This window comes from Electrophorus electricus, unplaced genomic scaffold, assembly GCF_041902795.1.
Source record: "Electrophorus electricus isolate QZ-2024a unplaced genomic scaffold, ASM4190279v1 Scaffold253, whole genome shotgun sequence".
Taxonomy (NCBI): Eukaryota; Metazoa; Chordata; class Actinopteri; order Gymnotiformes; family Gymnotidae; genus Electrophorus; species Electrophorus electricus.
In genome coordinates, this window is record NW_027658533.1 from 27501 (window position 1) to 41069 (window position 13569).

The 13569-nt window shown below is 54.2% G+C and overlaps 2 non-coding genes across 2 annotated transcripts; both read right to left on the reverse strand.

Annotated features, from left to right (window-relative positions):
- Positions 1–411: 411 nt before the first annotated feature.
- Positions 412–565, reverse strand: LOC145655405 (5.8S ribosomal RNA). The gene has a single exon (XR_014121533.1). It is a non-coding gene; the product is annotated as a 5.8S ribosomal RNA (ribosomal RNA).
- An 882-nt stretch (positions 566–1447) lies between these two features.
- Positions 1448–3286, reverse strand: LOC145655407 (18S ribosomal RNA). The gene has a single exon (XR_014121535.1). It is a non-coding gene; the product is annotated as an 18S ribosomal RNA (ribosomal RNA).
- Positions 3287–13569: the final 10283 nt, after the last annotated feature.

Genomic DNA, 13569 nt, shown 5'->3' on the forward strand with positions numbered 1-13569 from the left:
AACGCATGTAACAACAACCTCCCTCCGCTCGCGCACGTAACGGAACAGAACAGACACCTTTCCGTGATCCGCCTGCGCAGGGGGTGAGAAAAGAAGCGAAAACGTGGGCAGCCAAAGCGGAGAGAACCCACCGGCAGCCACGCTCGCTTCTTTCTCGGGCGCAGGGGACCACGTTCCTGGCCAGGCCAGGAGCGGAGCCGAAACGAACCGAAACGAACCGAAGCGGGGGAGGAGAAGCTTGTGCACGGAGAACGGGCACTCAACCGCAGCGAACCCACCGACCGGATCTCACCGAGACAGCGACCGGGAACCGTCTGCTTTTAGGAAGACGGAGGCCAGGGGGCACCCCCCCACCTACGAACCTCCAACCGCGGTCCCGCCTGAGAAGGCAGGTCCGACAGATAGGAATAGCGACCCTCAGACAGGCGTAGCCCCGGGATGGACCCGGGGCCGCAATGTGCGTTCGAAATGTCGATGATCAATGTGTCCTGCAATTCACATTAGTTCTCGCAGCTGGCTGCGTTCTTCATCGACGCACGAGCCAAGTGATCCACCGCTAAGAGTTGTACTCTTTTATTTCAGGCTCAGTTTAGGTCTTTCACCACGACTACAAAGACAGGTTTAAAAGGTTTCACCAACCGGTCAGGCGCCCCCGTCTGCGAGTGTTGAAACGGGCGCGGGGTTGCGCTTTGCCCACACGCCCCACGTGGCAGACGAGTCAGTCTTTGAACCGCGGCCCTCCGCGCCCGCCCCGTCCGACCCCTCGAAAGGGGTGGAACTCACGTAGCGTGGGCCAAGCCCTAGGTACCTGCCGGGGGTCCCCCTGAGACTCCTTTCTGAGAGAGAGAAGCAGGGGAACCGGCTGCGCCACCCACCACCACCACGCCCCAGGACGCCGGTGGGCGGACGAACACAGGAAGGGCCATGGCCTGCCCCACGAGGAGCAGCGCTCGCAACCCCCCCCGGAAAGTCCGCTCGTCAGCGAGCAAGGGGACGGGGATGAATGACAAGGACAACAAAATAGGAAAACCCCTCGCGGTGGACGGAGGCAGCGGCCGTGCGAGCGAGAGGGAGGGCGCGGGACGGACCCGTACGACCCGCTCGACTCGCAGGCGCTTCTCCTGCCGGCAAGGTGAGGGGAAACCGGCCTTCGCCCGACGAGCGGGGACGCCGAGTTTTTTGAACGACGCGTCTCTCGCGCTGGAACCCAGAGAATACCGGGGCCTGCGGGGGGGGGGTGCTGAAGGACGACGCGGAGGAAGAGGCGGAGGACGAGGAAGGGGTGGGAGGGACTAGGCTCCTCCTTTATGCCTTCTGTCCAGCCTGACCTGCAAGCGACCACGTGTAACAGCAACCCCGAAGACCCTTTCGACCCTGGGCCCCGACGCGGGGGGACGGCGAAGTCGAGGGGGTCGGGAGAGGAGGCACGCCGGACAGCGTTACCCGTTAATGATCCTTTCGCAGGTTCACCTACGAAAACCTTGTTACGACTTTTACTTCCTCTAGATAGTCAAGTTTGATCGACTTCTCGGCGCTCCGCCAAGGCCCGCGAGGAGCCCCGGCGGGGCCGATCCGAGGACCTCACTAAACCATCCGATCGGTAGTAGCGACGGGCGGTGTGTACAAAGGGCAGGGACTTAATCAACGCGAGCTTATGACCCGCGCTTACTGGGAATTCCTCGTTCATGGGGAATAATTGCAATCCCCAGTCCCCATCACGAATGGGGTTCAGCGGATTACCCGCACCTCTCGGTGTAGGGTAGGCACACGCTGATCCAACCATTGTGGCGCGCGTGCAGCCCCGGACATCTAAGGGCATCACAGACCTGTTATTGCTCCATCTCGCGTGGCTGAACGCCACTTGTCCCTCTAAGAAGTTTGACGCCGACCGCGGAGGGCCGCGTAACTATTTAGCATGCCGGAGTCTCGTTCGTTATCGGAATTAACCAGACAAATCGCTCCACCAACTAAGAACGGCCATGCACCACCACCCACAGAATCGAGAAAGAGCTATCAATCTGTCAATCCTTTCCGTGTCCGGGCCGGGTGAGGTTTCCCGTGTTGAGTCAAATTAAGCCGCAGGCTCCACTCCTGGTGGTGCCCTTCCGTCAATTCCTTTAAGTTTCAGCTTTGCAACCATACTCCCCCCGGAACCCACAGACTCGTGGTTTCCCTCACGCTGCCCGGCGGGTCATGGGAATAACGCCGCCGGATCGCGGGTCGGCATAGTTTACGGTCGGAACTACGACGGTATCTGATCGTCTTCGAACCTCCGACTTTCGTTCTTGATTAATGAAAACATTCTTGGCAAATGCTTTCGCTTTCGTCCGTCTTGCGCCGGTCCAAGAATTTCACCTCTAGCGGCGCAATACGAATGCCCCCGGCCGTCCCTCTTAATCATGGCCCTGGTTCAGGAAACCCACAAAATAGAACCGGAGTCCTATTCCATTATTCCTAGCTCAGGTATTCAGGCGAGAAGCGGGCCCGCTTTGAACACTCTAATTTTTTCAAAGTAAACGCTCCGAGCCCCGTCCGGACACCCAGCCAAGGGCATCCGGGGGGCACCGGGAGACAGGGTCTGAGACAGGCGGTGGCACGCCTCGCGGCGGACCGCCAGCCCACTCCCGACATCCAACTACGAGCTTTTTAACTGCAGCAACTTTAATATACGCTATTGGAGCTGGAATTACCGCGGCTGCTGGCACCAGACTTGCCCTCCAATGGGTCCTCACCCATGGGTTTAGGATACGCTCATTCCGATTACAGGGCCTCGAAAGAGACCTGTATCGTTATTTTTCGTCACTACCTCCCCGTGTCGGGAATGGGTAATTTGCGCGCCTGCTGCCTTCCTTGGATGTGGTAGCCGTTTCTCAGGCTCCCTCTCCGGAATCGAACCCTGATTCCCCGTTACCCGTGGTCACCATGGTAGCCGACTATGGTACCATCGAAAGTTGATAGGGCAGACATTCGAATGAGACGTCGCCGCCGCGGAGGGCGCGCGATCGGCCCGAGGTTATCTAGAGTCACCAAAGCGGCCGGGGGGCCCGAGCCCCCCGGATGGGTTTTGGGTCTGATAAATGCACGCATCCCCCGAAGGGTCAGCGCTCGTTTGCATGTATTAGCTCTAGAATTACCACAGTTATCCGAGTAACGTGTGGAGCGATCAAAGGAACCATAACTGATTTAATGAGCCATTCGCAGTTTCACTGTACCGGCCGTGTGCACTTAGACCTGCATGGCTTAATCTTTGAGACAAGCATATGTTACTGGCAGGATCAACCAGGTAGTTTGCACCGTGGTCTGGGATGAACCACGAGTGACATCCGCCTCCCCTTCCGGGGGCTAGGAAGCAGCGGGTTGTAAGTGCGTGCGCCGTCAGGTCCAGACGCCATACAGGGCTACCCAGGACAGCTTCCGCGGCCAGTGTAAACGTGCTCGCGCACCGCCCTCTGGCCTTCGGACGCCGACCTCTCACCTTGATGCAAAGCTGTCCCATCCGGTCATGCCCGCACCGTACCCCGTCCACCTCCTCCGGAGGTGCGGACGGCCGACTCCAGGTGCTTTCGGCGTTCCCTCTCTTCACGCCGTTTTGATTTTCGTGGGCCGCTGGTGGGGGGACAAGGGAAAGACCTCGTCGAATTCCCTCCCCCCTAGCCTCGCTCAACCTACGTTTCGTGATGTAACCAAGAAGAGTGATTCGTGGGCCCAGGTAGGTTTGAAGAGGAGGCCAACAAAGCAGGGCACTCCCTTCCTCCCAAACCACAGACACCAGTATAGGACAACTGAGTAGACAGACTGGCCGTCTGAGTCTCCCCCAGAGAGTTCTGGGATGGGTTACAAATAACCCCCACCCCCCATCAGAGGCTTGACCCGCTAGAACCAGGGAGGATCTGTCAAAACCGCTCTCCACATCAGAAGTTCTGGATCAGCCGGGGCTGGTCGGCAGACGTCCACCTAAGGCCGTGGCCTAACCCCGTGTGGGGGGATAGCGCTCGCACCCGTACACGTGGACACCCGCTCGTCAAATGGCTGGCTCCTCACTTACCGTAGGGGGAATGGTTTGCCTACCCCTGGCGGGTCTGGTACTCCACTCTACCAAACAAGGAAGCAACACACCAATAGACCCCTGCAACACCGGGCAGCTTTGGGCAGTGTCACTACACTCCTCCTTGTTCTTCACGTTCCTTCCGTGGTGATTTTTTTTTTTTTTTCGTGGCCATTGCCGTGCATGGCTTCCCCATCGCTTTGCATGCTCTCCATTGCCTCGTGCTGCTTCACCATTGGTCTCACCTGGAGACCGAAGCCGCTCTCCCAGTAACCCGATGGTACCTGGCCAGAAAACCCCGTGCCCGATTTCATCTAGGACAAGGGCCAAACCACAGACCGTGCCCGTCCAGGGTCAACCCCTGGTCGGACAGGCCTGGTGGGTCGATACCATGGATGTGGCAGGCCGACGAGAATCCACTGGTACATTTACAAACACGCCCACCCTGGTGGCATGGCTGTACGACCCATCGTCGAAGCACGCTGCGGCGGACTGAGCCATTGGATCCAGTTGCCTGGGCGTACACTCAGCCCAACAGACGCACTCGGGTCGGGGAGAGCAAAGCAGACTGTGTGCCTGGATGTGCCCACTTCCATAGGGGAATCGGCATGATGGTTCACTTAACCCGAGGAGGGCTCCCCTCGCGGGATAAGCACCCCCCTCGGGGGATGGGGGGGGGGGGGGGGCATCCAGAGCACACCACTTTCCGGTAGGGGACAGGCGTTTGATCATGTGTCCGAGGGAGAGCTCCCCTTGCCGGCCGAACACCCCTCGGACTCCCCTTGGGCTTCCAGAGAACGCCACTGGATGAATTTAGTGCTTGGACCCCATTGATTCTCTTTGCTCTCCCATATACCCGACGGGACCTATTTGCAAAACCCCGTGCCAACCAGACCTCCAGGAAGGGGGCTGGCGGCTAACCATGCCCAGCAGGGTGCACCCTGGTCGGACACTTTGGGAGGGTCGAGAGCCTGGAAGTGCCACCCGGGGGAGTAATTCTGATTTCCGTTTTAATGCACTCAGGGACAGCCCGAGGACCTCTGTAGTGCACCTGAGGCGGACTGAGCCGTCGGGTCCAGGGGTCTGGAGTTCGGAACCTCCAGGGTTCACCTGGCTGTTCTCTTAGCCCGGCAGGGTGCACCCTGGTCGGACACTTTGGGAGGGTCGAGAGCCTGGATGTGCCACCCCGACGAGTAATGAGTTTTCCCTTCGTATCTCTTCCGGACCAGGTCCGATTCGCACGAAACTCGCTGGGCATGGCCAGGAGCGCCCCCTGCTGCCCACGCCACCGTCCCCGCGCTTCTACTCCCGAGGGCCGAGGAGACAGCGAAGCGTGGGTCGGGTCGCCTGCTTCCAGGGTCTCCCTGGTACTCTCCAGTCTCCCGAGTCCATCGGGTCCGACCTCGTATTTTTAGCCCAGACGGGGAATGAGAAAGGGGCCCCCGACCGCCCGAGGGCGGGCGCTCGCTTCTCAGCCTAGGAACGTCCGATTCCCACGAAACTTTTACGCCAGACGTTCCTGGCAGCGAGCGCGTTCAAAGGTGACCCGCGCTGCTTCTCTCCTCCCAAGGGCCGAAGAGATATTCGTCTTCAAACCCGACCGGCCCTGTGTTTGCCGCCCCGGCGGTTTTAAAAAATCATAGCGTAAAAACGGTGGGTGCGCTTCGCCTGCCGCTTGGACAGCGTTAAACGGCAGCCCCGGCTCTTTCCAAAGGGCCCTCAACCGACTTTCTGCTCCCAAGGAGCCCAGAGATATGAAACCGATAAATCAAAACCCCGTGCCAACCAGACCTCCAGGAAGGGGGCTGGCGGCTAACCATGCCCGGCAGGGTGCACCCTGGTCGGACGCTTTGGGAGGGTCGAGAGCCTGGATGTGCCACCCCGACGAGTAATGAGTTTTCCCTTCGTATCTCTTCCGGACCAGGTCCGATTCGCACGAAACTCGCTGGGCATGGCCAGGAGCGCCCCCTGCTGCCCACGCCACCGTCCCCGCGCTTCTACTCCCGAGGGCCGAGGAGACAGCGAAGCGTGGGTCGGGTCGCCTGCTTCCAGGGTCTCCCTGGTACTCTCCAGTCTCCCGAGTCCATCGGGTCCGACCTCGTATTTTTAGCCCAGACGGGGAATGAGAAAGGGGCCCCCGACCGCCCGAGGGCGGGCGCTCGCTTCTCAGCCTAGGAACGTCCGATTCCCACGAAACTTTTACGCCAGACGTTCCTGGCAGCGAGCGCGTTCAAAGGTGACCCGCGCTGCTTCTCTCCTCCCAAGGGCCGAAGAGATATTCGTCTTCAAACCCGACCGGCCCTGTGTTTGCCGCCCCGGCGGTTTTAAAAAATCATAGCGTAAAAACGGTGGGTGCGCTTCGCCTGCCGCTTGGACAGCGTTAAACGGCAGCCCCGGCTCTTTCCAAAGGGCCCTCAACCGACTTTCTGCTCCCAAGGAGCCCAGAGATATGAAACCGAAAAATCAAAACCCCGTGCCAACCAGACCTCCAGGAAGGGGGCTGGCGGCTAACCATGCCCGGCAGGGTGCACCCTGGTCGGACGCTTTGGGAGGGTCGAGAGCCTGGATGTGCCACCCCGACGAGTAATGAGTTTTCCCTTCGTATCTCTTCCGGACCAGGTCCGATTCGCACGAAACTCGCTGGGCATGGCCAGGAGCGCCCCCTGCTGCCCACGCCACCGTCCCCGCGCTTCTACTCCCGAGGGCCGAGGAGACAGCGAAGCGTGGGTCGGGTCGCCTGCTTCCAGGGTCTCCCTGGTACTCTCCAGTCTCCCGAGTCCATCGGGTCCGACCTCGTATTTTTAGCCCAGACGGGGAATGAGAAAGGGGCCCCCGACCGCCCGAGGGCGGGCGCTCGCTTCTCAGCCTAGGAACGTCCGATTCCCACGAAACTTTTACGCCAGACGTTCCTGGCAGCGAGCGCGTTCAAAGGTGACCCGCGCTGCTTCTCTCCTCCCAAGGGCCGAAGAGATATTCGTCTTCAAACCCGACCGGCCCTGTGTTTGCCGCCCCGGCGGTTTTAAAAAATCATAGCGTAAAAACGGTGGGTGCGCTTCGCCTGCCGCTTGGACAGCGTTAAACGGCAGCCCCGGCTCTTTCCAAAGGGCCCTCAACCGACTTTCTGCTCCCAAGGAGCCCAGAGATATGAAACCGATAAATCAAAACCCCGTGCCAACCAGACCTCCAGGAAGGGGGCTGGCGGCTAACCATGCCCGGCAGGGTGCACCCTGGTCGGACGCTTTGGGAGGGTCGAGAGCCTGGATGTGCCACCCCGACGAGTAATGAGTTTTCCCTTCGTATCTCTTCCGGACCAGGTCCGATTCGCACGAAACTCGCTGGGCATGGCCAGGAGCGCCCCCTGCTGCCCAGGCCTGGCTCTGGGCCTGGGCACACTTCATTCACTTTGTACCTTTAAATCATACTACTACTACTACTACTACCACCAGAATTCCAGGGCCAAGAGGTCACACAGTCATACACAGCAAAGTAGCTCTGGGCCTGGGCACACTTCAAGAAGTTTGTCCCTTTATATAAGCCTAGAAATAGACTTCCAGGCCCAAGAGTTCAAACACATTCATGCCCAGCAAAGTAGCTCTGGGCCTGGGCACACTTCAATCACTTTGTGCCTTTAAATCATACTACTACTACCAGACTTCCAGGCCCAAGAGGTCAAACACAGTCATGCCCAGCAAAGTAGCTCTGGGCCTGGGCACACTTCATTCACTTTGTGCCTTTAAATCATACTACTACTACCACCAGAATTCCAGGGCCAAGAGGTCACACAGTCATACACAGCAAAGTAGCTCTGGGCCTGGGCACACTTCAAGAAGTTTGACCCTTTATATAAGCCTAGAAATAGACTTCCAGAGCCAAGAGGTCAAACACAGTCATGCACAGCAAAGTAGCTCTGGGCCTGGGCACACTTCAAGCACTTTGTGCCTTTAAATCATACTACTACTACTACTACTACTACTACTACTACTACTACCAGACTTCCAGGCCCAAGAGTTCAAACACATTCATGCCCAGCAAAGTAGCTCTGGGCCTGGGCACACTTCATTCACTTTGTGCCTTTAAATCATACTACTACTACCACCAGACTTCCAGGGCCAAGAGGTCAACCACAGTCATGCACAGCAAAGTAGCTCTGGGCCTGGGCACACTTCAAGATGTTTGACCCTTTATATAAGCCTAGAAATAGACTTCCAGGCCCAAGAGTTCAAACACATTCATGCCCAGCAAAGTAGCTCTGGGCCTGGGCACACTTCAATCACTTTGTGCCTTTAAATCATACTACTACTACCACCAGACTTCCAGGCCCAAGAGGTCAAACACAGTCATGCCCAGCAAAGTAGCTCTGGGCCTGGGCACACTTCAATCACTTTGTGCCTTTAAATCATACTACTACTACCACCAGACTTCCAGGCCCTGGAGGTCACACCTTCATGCCTAGCAAGGTTGCTTTACACCTGCGCACACTTCAGACCGTTTCACTCTTTTAATCCTTCAAAGTACCACATTTCCAGACCCAAGAGGTCACAGAATCATGCCCAGCAAAGTAGCTCTGGGCCTGGGCACACTTCAATCACTTTGTGCCTTTAAATCATACTACTACTACCAGACTTCCAGGCCCCAGAGGTCAAACACAGTCATGCCCAGCAAAGTAGCTCTGGGCCTGGGCACACTTCAAGAAGTTTGACCCTTTATATAAGCCTAGAAATAGACTTCCAGAGCCAAGAGGTCAAACACAGTCATGCACAGCAAAGTAGCTCTGGGCCTGGGCACACTTCATTCACTTTGTACCTTTAAATCATACTACTACTACCAGACTTCCAGGCCCAAGAGTTCAAACACATTCATGCCCAGCAAAGTAGCTCTGGGCCTGGGCACACTTCAATCACTTTGTGTCTTTAAATCATACTACTACTACCAGACTTCCAGGCCCCAGAGGTCAAACACAGTCATGCCCAGCAAAGTAGCTCTGGGCCTGGGCACACTTCAAGAAGTTTGACCCTTTATATAAGCCTAGAAATAGACTTTCAGGCCCAAGAGGTCAAACACAGTCATGCCCAGCAAAGTAGCTGTGGGCCTGGGCACACTTCATTCACTTTGTACCTTTAAATCATACTACTACTACTACTACTACTACTACTACTACTACTACTACTACCAGACTTCCAGGCCCAAGAGGTCAAACACAGTCATGCCCAGCAAAGTAGCTCTGGGCCTGGGCACACTTCAAGAAGTTTGACCCTTTATATAAGCCTAGAAATAGACTTCCAGGCCCAAGAGTTCAAACACATTCATGCCCAGCAAAGTAGCTCTGGGCCTGGGCACACTTCAATCACTTTGTGCCTTTAAATCATACTACTACTACCAGACTTCCAGGCCCCAGAGGTCAAACACAGTCATGCCCAGCAAAGTAGCTCTGGGCCTGGGCACACTTCAAGAAGTTTGACCCTTTATATAAGCCTAGAAATAGACTTCCAGAGCCAAGAGGTCAAACACAGTCATGCCCAGCAAAGTAGCTCTGGGCCTGGGCACACTTCAATCACTTTGTGCCTTTAAATCATACTACTACTACCACCAGACTTCCAGGCCCAAGAGGTCAAACACAGTCATGCCCAGCAAAGTAGCTCTGGGCCTGGGCACACTTCAATCACTTTGTGCCTTTAAATCATACTACTACTACCACCAGACTTCCAGGCCCTGGAGGTCACACCTTCATGCCTAGCAAGGTTGCTTTACACCTGCGCACACTTCAGACCGTTTCACTCTTTTAATCCTTCAAAGTACCACATTTCCAGACCCAAGAGGTCACAGAATCATGCCCAGCAAAGTAGCTCTGGGCCTGGGCACACTTCAATCACTTTGTGCCTTTAAATCATACTACTACTACCAGACTTCCAGGCCCCAGAGGTCAAACACAGTCATGCCCAGCAAAGTAGCTCTGGGCCTGGGCACACTTCAAGAAGTTTGACCCTTTATATAAGCCTAGAAATAGACTTCCAGAGCCAAGAGGTCAAACACAGTCATGCACAGCAAAGTAGCTCTGGGCCTGGGCACACTTCATTCACTTTGTACCTTTAAATCATACTACTACTACCAGACTTCCAGGCCCAAGAGTTCAAACACATTCATGCCCAGCAAAGTAGCTCTGGGCCTGGGCACACTTCAATCACTTTGTGTCTTTAAATCATACTACTACTACCAGACTTCCAGGCCCCAGAGGTCAAACACAGTCATGCCCAGCAAAGTAGCTCTGGGCCTGGGCACACTTCAAGAAGTTTGACCCTTTATATAAGCCTAGAAATAGACTTTCAGGCCCAAGAGGTCAAACACAGTCATGCCCAGCAAAGTAGCTGTGGGCCTGGGCACACTTCATTCACTTTGTACCTTTAAATCATACTACTACTACTACTACTACTACTACTACTACTACTACTACTACTACTACCAGACTTCCAGGCCCAAGAGGTCAAACACAGTCATGCCCAGCAAAGTAGCTCTGGGCCTGGGCACACTTCAAGAAGTTTGACCCTTTATATAAGCCTAGAAATAGACTTCCAGGCCCAAGAGTTCAAACACATTCATGCCCAGCAAAGTAGCTCTGGGCCTGGGCACACTTCAATCACTTTGTGCCTTTAAATCATACTACTACTACCAGACTTCCAGGCCCCAGAGGTCAAACACAGTCATGCCCAGCAAAGTAGCTCTGGGCCTGGGCACACTTCAAGAAGTTTGACCCTTTATATAAGCCTAGAAATAGACTTCCAGAGCCAAGAGGTCAAACACAGTCATGCCCAGCAAAGTAGCTCTGGGCCTGGGCACACTTCAATCACTTTGTGCCTTTAAATCATACTACTACTACCACCAGACTTCCAGGCCCAAGAGGTCAAACACAGTCATGCCCAGCAAAGTAGCTCTGGGCCTGGGCACACTTCAATCACTTTGTGCCTTTAAATCATACTACTACTACCACCAGACTTCCAGGCCCTGGAGGTCACACCTTCATGCCTAGCAAGGTTGCTTTACACCTGCGCACACTTCAGACCGTTTCACTCTTTTAATCCTTCAAAGTACCACATTTCCAGACCCAAGAGGTCACAGAATCATGCCCAGCAAAGTAGCTCTGGGCCTGGGCACACTTCAATCACTTTGTGCCTTTAAATCATACTACTACTACCAGACTTCCAGGCCCCAGAGGTCAAACACAGTCATGCCCAGCAAAGTAGCTCTGGGCCTGGGCACACTTCAAGAAGTTTGACCCTTTATATAAGCCTAGAAATAGACTTCCAGAGCCAAGAGGTCAAACACAGTCATGCACAGCAAAGTAGCTCTGGGCCTGGGCACACTTCATTCACTTTGTACCTTTAAATCATACTACTACTACCAGACTTCCAGGCCCAAGAGTTCAAACACATTCATGCCCAGCAAAGTAGCTCTGGGCCTGGGCACACTTCAATCACTTTGTGTCTTTAAATCATACTACTACTACCAGACTTCCAGGCCCCAGAGGTCAAACACAGTCATGCCCAGCAAAGTAGCTCTGGGCCTGGGCACACTTCAAGAAGTTTGACCCTTTATATAAGCCTAGAAATAGACTTTCAGGCCCAAGAGGTCAAACACAGTCATGCCCAGCAAAGTAGCTGTGGGCCTGGGCACACTTCATTCACTTTGTACCTTTAAATCATACTACTACTACTACTACTACTACTACTACTACTACCAGACTTCCAGGCCCAAGAGTTCAAACACATTCATGCCCAGCAAAGTAGCTCTGGGCCTGGGCACACTTCAATCACTTTGTGCCTTTAAATCATACTACTACTACCACCAGACTTCCAGGCCCAAGAGGTCAAACACAGTCATGCCCAGCAAAGTAGCTCTGGGCCTGGGCACACTTCAAGAAGTTTGACCCTTTATATAAGCCTAGAAATAGACTTCCAGGCCCAAGAGTTCAAACACATTCATGCCCAGCAAAGTAGCTCTGGGCCTGGGCACACTTCAATCACTTTGTGCCTTTAAATCATACTACTACTACCAGACTTCCAGGCCCCAGAGGTCAAACACAGTCATGCCCAGCAAAGTAGCTCTGGGCCTGGGCACACTTCAAGAAGTTTGACCCTTTATATAAGCCTAGAAATAGACTTCCAGAGCCAAGAGGTCAAACACAGTCATGCCCAGCAAAGTAGCTCTGGGCCTGGGCACACTTCATTCACTTTGTACCTTTAAATCATACTACTACTACCAGACTTCCAGGCCCAAGACGTCAAACACAGTCATGCCCAGCAAAGTAGCTCTGGGCCTGGGCACACTTCATTCACTTTGTACCTTTAAATCATACTACTACTACTACTACTACTACTACTACTACTACTACTACCAGACTTCCAGGCCCAAGAGGTCAAACACAGTCATGCCCAGCAAAGTAGCTCTGGGCCTGGGCACACTTCAATCACTTTGTGCCTTTAAATCATACTACTACTACCAGACTTCCAGGCCCCAGAGGTCAAACACAGTCATGCCCAGCAAAGTAGCTCTGGGCCTGGGCACACTTCAAGAAGTTTGACCCTTTATATAAGCCTAGAAATAGACTTCCAGAGCCAAGAGGTCAAACACAGTCATGCCCAGCAAAGTAGCTCTGGGCCTGGGCACACTTCATTCACTTTGTACCTTTAAATCATACTACTACTACTACTACTACTACTACTACTACTACTACTACTACTACCAGACTTCCAGGCCCAAGAGTTCAAACACATTCATGCCCAGCAAAGTAGCTCTGGGCCTGGGCACACTTCAATCACTTTGTGCCTTTAAATCATACTACTACTACCACCAGACTTCCAGGCCCAAGAGGTCAAACACAGTCATGCCCAGCAAAGTAGCTCTGGGCCTGGGCACACTTCAATCACTTTGTGCCTTTAAATCATACTACTACTACCAGACTTCCAGGCCCAAGAGTTCAAACACATTCATGCCCAGCAAAGTAGCTCTGGGCCTGGGCACACTTCAATCACTTTGTGCCTTTAAATCATACTACTACTACTACCACCAGACTTCCAGACCCAAGAGGTCAAACACAGTCATGCCCAGCAAAGTAGCTCTGGGCCTGGGCACACTTCAAGAAGTTTGACCCTTTATATAAGCCTAGAAATAGACTTCCAGGCCCAAGAGGTCAAACACAGTCATGCCCAGCAAAGTAGCTCTGGGCCTGGGCACACTTCATTCACTTTGTACCTTTAAATCATACTACTACTACTACTACTACTACTACTACTACTACTACTACCAGACTTCCAGGCCCAAGAGGTCAAACACAGTCATGCCCAGCAAAGTAGCTCTGGGCCTGGGCACACTTCATTCACTTTGTGCCTTTAAATCATACTACTACTACCACCAGACTTCCAGGCCCAAGAGGTCAAACACAGTCATGCCCAGCAAAGTAGCTCTGGGCCTGGGCACACTTCAATCACTTTGTGCCTTTAAATCATACTACTACTACCACCAGACTTCCAGGC